The sequence below is a fragment of the Chlorocebus sabaeus genome, chromosome 29 (genome assembly GCF_047675955.1).
Source record: "Chlorocebus sabaeus isolate Y175 chromosome 29, mChlSab1.0.hap1, whole genome shotgun sequence".
Taxonomy (NCBI): Eukaryota; Metazoa; Chordata; class Mammalia; order Primates; family Cercopithecidae; genus Chlorocebus; species Chlorocebus sabaeus.
In genome coordinates this window covers 23,647,708-23,654,021 of record NC_132932.1, presented here as the reverse complement: position 1 = coordinate 23,654,021, position 6,314 = coordinate 23,647,708, and positions in this window count along the sequence as shown.

Below are 6,314 nucleotides of genomic sequence, written 5' to 3'. Positions count from 1 at the left end.
TAAAAGTGACAGAACCAGATTCAAAAATCAATTATTGATACCCTCAAAATCAAACAATACAGGTTGGTAAATACATCAGAATAGAAAGCGGTGTCCAGAAACCAACTACAGTATGTGTGAGAAATGTGGTAGTGAAACAGTGGGGAAGGAAGCAGGGGCAGGGGCAAGTTTATTTGATAAACTGTGCTGGCACAACACCTATGCATTGGGAAAAAAATTAACCTGAATACCTAGCTTAGGGGTTGCCTGACTCATGCCCTAGAAGGGCTTGGCCAGGCACATGAGAGTTATATAACGTAAAACATTCAAAGAAAACTGCAAGAAAGAGTACAAATGCCAAAATAAATGGTAGAAAGTAACAGAATTTTTAAAAAGAGGGAAAGCATTAGTGGAGCTTAAGTCTCTATACAACACACCTATGAGAATACTATACAAAACAACAACTTCAGGCAGAGGCAATTGAGTCTTGCCTTCCCTTGGGAGCAACCTTAGCTCAGGAGACTGGAAACCGGCTCCAAGTAGCTTCTGCAGGGTAATCTTGGCTTTACAAAAGCCTGGGACAATGTTCTGCCCTCCTGTTGACTGGACCATGGCACAGAGGAAAGAAGAGAAAGATACTCAGAATATTTCAGCTTCTCTAACATCAAACAGCCTTGCCTTTTTCAGTCCAGGACGTAGCTGGGAGCCTCCCAGAACACAGTGAGGGCAGGAAGAACCAGGTAGTTTCAGTGTACTCTCTGAGCTAAACAAAACACCCCCAGTGATAACATCATCTTGGCTCTGGGAGTTGAATAATCTTAACACACTAAAATATCACTACCCTGATATTCTTTAATAAGAAATGTTCAGACCAAAGAAGTATTTTGCTTTCACCTAAAATTCCAGTATATTTATACTGAAAAGTCAACGTGTTCACTTCTAAAGAAATATTTCTATACTTTTATATCTCCCTTATGTACTTGAGTTTTTTTTTTTTAAGACAGTATCCCACTCTGTCACCCAGGCCAGGGTGCAGTGGCACGATCACAGCTCACTGTAGCTCCAAACTCTTGGGCTCAAGCAATCTTCCACCTGGGTAGCTGAGACTACATGAAGTGCCACCATGCCCGTTTTTCTATTTTTCTATTGTTTGTAGAAACGGGGTCTCACTATGTTGCCCAGGCTGCCTGAGAATATTTTAAACCTTGAAGAAATAAATGATGAACACTAAATAGCTTCTGGCTGCCCATGTATTCCCTCGCCTAAGCTTATTAAGTGATTAATTTATTCATGCATTCAGCCAATATACACTGAACACCCAAGAGCTCTTCACCAGGAATAATTAAGTGTGAAGACTTGGGAGGCCCAGTCCTTGGGGAATTTGCAGTTAGTCCTCTCCAAATCAGCAGGTCTGGGTGTTAGGAAGGTAAAAGCTCTGTGCTCATCTACAAAGGGGAGGGGGACTTTCTTCCCTAGGCAAAGATGAACTAACTCTCCTCACTCCATGTACAAAACCGGAAAAAGGCCAAGTGTTTTTTAAAAGACCATAATATATTTCATTCTAGGAAGATCCTACTTGCTTTCAACCCCTACTGCTCTTAATATAATTCTGGAGGTTCAGTTGAGGATTTTCCTTGTAAACGACATCTTACAAAATAAATATACCCTTTTATTTTAATAAAACAAATTATACTGCAGTTGTGTGGGCTGCTTTGTATTTGTGAACCATTATTTTGCCAGAATATCATTTTAGAAGAACATATGCCATACCCATTTTTATAGTTAATAACTTCTTGCAAAGAAAAAAAAAAGAACTCAAACTTTCACTCTGAATCCACCACACACAGCTCATGGCTTTCTTGATCAGGCATATGGCCTGTCATAGGAGAATCTGGGACAAGGTGGTTACTACTGTTTCCTTCTCCACTTTGTCTTTAAGCTTGTGTAACACATATGCTTCTCAGTAGAAAACTCTCTCCCTCCTCCCACTTTAAGTCACAGATTCTGCATCAGCCACTCCTCTTTCTCCAAAACGTCTACTTGTGGAGTCACACTCCAGCCCGAATCTGGAGTGGGGCTCCAACATCAATGTTGACAATTCAGGAGTTTTAAGGATTCTCTCTTTGCCTTGTTTCTCAGAAAAACTAATTCCCTCTATCTCCCTCTGCCATCTCAAACTTCCTCTTAAAAGCTATCAAAAAGTTTTGAATCTTTGCAACACCGAATAACTAGGAATGGAGAGGGAAAGTCAGAGTTTCAGCAACAGACAGTGAATCTGATTTCTTTTCTACATATATTGCTGGAGGACCTCTTTCAGATCAACTTTACTAGAACGAAAGAGTCCTTTTCCCCCAGAAAACACATTTCCTTGATTAGTTCACATTTAACGTCTCCCACATGTCATGTTTCAGGTCATACTAGAAACATGTTTCTCTATCCAGTATCACCTTTCTCCTAATCATATACTTTACATTTTCTGGAAAGGTCAAAAGACCTGTCAAGTCTTTATAATAACTGCACTACTCAAAATTCATACTTACTGTTATAACTGAAAATCACCTTTCCCCAAAGCTATCTTCATAGCCTTTAAAAAATATCCTTTCTTTTTGGAAATTTAAAAAAAAAAATCTACTTAGCCAATTTACCCCTGCCTTACAACTTGCACTCCAACTGGACTATATCAATTTATGGGCATAAGAGAGTATATTTCCACCTTCTTCAAAGCCCTTTTGACAATCACTTGCTTTTCTGTTGGAAAAAATCAAACCTGAACTTATTAACAAGAAGACTATTGTGTGAACCATCAAGGATATCTTCCCAACCTGCACAAAACCACGTAAAAGTCAAATTATTTCCCCATTCTGTCACGTGCTAAAAATACTAAGAACAGAGGTCAAACGTCTCACTATGGGTTCCTTGAGCATGACCTTTGCTTGGCCCATTACCACCCACCTACTCTTTCCTGCTTCCTGTATCTGACATTTGACCTCCTAGGGTCTTATTAGTTTAGCTGAATTCCAGGCTCTGGCCTCTCTGGCCTGCTCAGTGTTGGCATGACAACTATGCTGATAATTACTCAACTCACAAAGTATGTTTCCAGCATATGTTTGGAAGAGAATATGATCTGATGTCTATTCATTATTGTGTGTAAGTTCTAAATAGTTCTAAATACAATTGTTTACTCTTTCAACTACTGTACCTGAAATGGGATTAGTAGAGCCAAAATCACAGATGGAAATGAAGAAACTGCAACAAGTCTATCAGCTGAGTTTGCAGGAGGTGGCTGTATGGCAGGGAGACTGTCCCCTCTCTCCCAACAAGAAGCAAGAGGACCTAACACTTGAGAGAAGATGGCCTCATGAGCATTTCCTCCAAGCTTATAACTAGGGAAACCTCAAGCTATGAACAGCCTATAGTCCCTCTGGCACTTGACTCAAGACAGTCTTATATTTCAATGTCTGCGTAATACTCACTGGACTCCTCATCTCCACTTCTTCCCAGAACCGCATTACTATCCAATGAAGTCAAGGTATTATCTAATGATTTGCTAGCAAATGCTCATTGTGGCTTTTCCACGCATCTACCAGTTTTCAGAATCTTATTCTTTCCCAAACCTTCCTTCTTCTTAACAGATGGCTATGCTCTCTACATTGTTGAGTTGCGAGAGACTATAAACCTTGTATTATTAATCATTTAAGTTGTTCACTGCATCTTTTATTTTTCCTCTTTTCCTACCTGTTTTCCACTGATACAACAAGTAGAATCAAACTCCACTAAATACACAGACACGGACACACACACGCACACGCACACACACACACAGTTCCTTGACTCAACTATTCCTTCAAACTGTTAACCCATTTTGCTCCTTTCTTTAACTGACAAATTTCAACAAAAACTGTTCCAATTCTCTCTTATTTCATCTTCCCTAATTATCTGGCCTCTACATTGTTAAATGTCATTTAAGAGTAAAAGAGGAATATACTCTTTGAAGATGGAGGGGAAGAAAACTCCCATTAAATAATCCTTTGTTCTTACATAATATCTACAGTAGCAATGGGCTTATTAGTAGATAAAGTTATTAGATTATGAAGCTGTATTAATCCATGTATTCAAAAGAACGTATATAGTCATTGCCAGTTACTTCAGACAGTGAAAATGAGAAGTAACAGACTCATCTTAAGTTGTAAAATAAGCATTTTATTAACCTGTATGCTAACAACCTGTTCTAGGTGATAGACAAGGGGACTCCCATCTTCTCATAACCTGCTCAGCAGCTTCAAGGGCTGAAGAAATCAGTAGGATGTCACATCTGTAAAAGGCAACTATAATCCTCTGGTTGCAAAGCGTTGAATTAGAGCACACATAAAAATATGATAAAGAGAATATGGCATATCAAATCAAAGAAATTCAGTTCAAATTATACTAAGATTCAGACCATAAATGATTTCCTTTGAGAAGAAAACAAATCAAAATCAAATCTAAATTAAAAATTAAAATATAAAGCCATCTATGATAAGCAGGAACCAAGACTTAAAGATAATACATAATATACTAGAAGACTGTAATATATAAAGAATGGGTTCTTTAAGGGTAGAAGGAAAGATACAATGTAACAAGTCATCAATAAGACATCAAGAGAAAAGGAAAAAACTTAAGATGGAAACAAAGAGGTTAAACAACTACAGATACAGAACTAGATAAACATCTCATCTTAATAAATATTATTATGGGATCATGGAAAGTTACTTAATCTTTGTGTCAATTTTCCCATCTGTGAAATGTATGTATCTCACCTGGCAGGGAATAAAGAAGATAATCACTTCCAAATATTTCGTGTAATTTCTAGCACATAGTAAGGCCTAACATGTTAATTATTGTCATGAATATAATCAGTATTAATACTGGTCTCCATTACAAATAAACTGGATAGTCAATCTGATTATGAGCGTGAAGTACCAAAACTGAAATAAGAAACAGTAAAAAGAACATGAAAGGGACAATAACAATTAACAACTAACCAAATATAGCTGATTTCATGGGAGCTAATATCCAAAATTTTAGGGACCAGAAAATTCCCATGACATTTAAACAGAATAAAGGACAATAAAAACCATCCCCCAATTTGTGATTTGTTTCATGCACCTGGTATAATGCTGATATCAAAACTCCACAAATACAAATATACACAAAAAACTACAGACCAAACTTACAAATATAAACATTTTACTAAACTACTGACAGACTGAGTTTGCTGCTCAATAACATACTTGAAATACACTCATCTAATACTGTATTCCAGAAATAAAAACTGGCTTAATACTAGGAAACTTGTTAATATGATTCATGGCATAAGTGGATCCAAAATAAAAACTTCATATGTGACACCTGAAAGATTGAGAAAAGACTATTTGATAAATCTCATTATCTACCCACATTTTAAAAATTAACCTAGTAAATAGAAAAAGGAGGATACTTCCATTTCATTATAAAAAGTAGCCCTAATCTCAGGGGCTGTATACATACACACACACACATATAGTTAACATGTATATAAAAATTCCTCTAACTTAACAAAGGAAACAAAGATTCTTATTGCACCACTATTTAACACCATTCTTAAAGTTGCAGCAAATGCATTTAAATGAAGGCAGGGAAAGCTATATTCAGAGAAGGGATTGTCTCCAAGAGAAAAATATACAGGTTAAAAAACAGGGGCATGCCCAAGATGGCCAAATAGGAACAGCTCCAGCCTCCAGCTCCCAGCGTGAGTGACACAGAAGACGGGTGATTTCTCATTTTCAACTGAGGTACCGGGTTCATCTCACTGGGGAGTGTCAGACAATCAGTTCTGGTCGGCTGGTGCAGCCTGACCAGTGAGAGCTGAAGCAGGGTGAGGCATCCCCTCACCTGGGAAGTGCAAGGGGGAAGAGAATCCCTTTTCCTAGCCAAGAGAAACTGAGACACACGACACTTGGAAAATAGGGTAACTCCCACCCTAATACTGCGCTTTAACAAGTGTCTTAGCAAACGGCACACCAGGAGATTATATCCTACACCTGGCCTGGAGGGTCCCACGCCCATGGAGCCTCCCTCATTGCTAGCACAGCAGTCTGAGATCTAACTGCAAGGCAACTGCGAGGCTGGGGGAGGGTCGCCCGCCATTGCTGAGGCTTAAGTGGGTAAACAAAGCCACCGGGAAGCTCGAATTGGGTGGAGCCCACCTCAGCTCAAAGAGGCTGGCCTGCCTCTGTAGACTCCTCCTCTGGGGACAGGGCATAGCTAAACAAAAATCAGCAGAAACTTCTGCAGAGGTAAATGCCCCTGTCTGATAG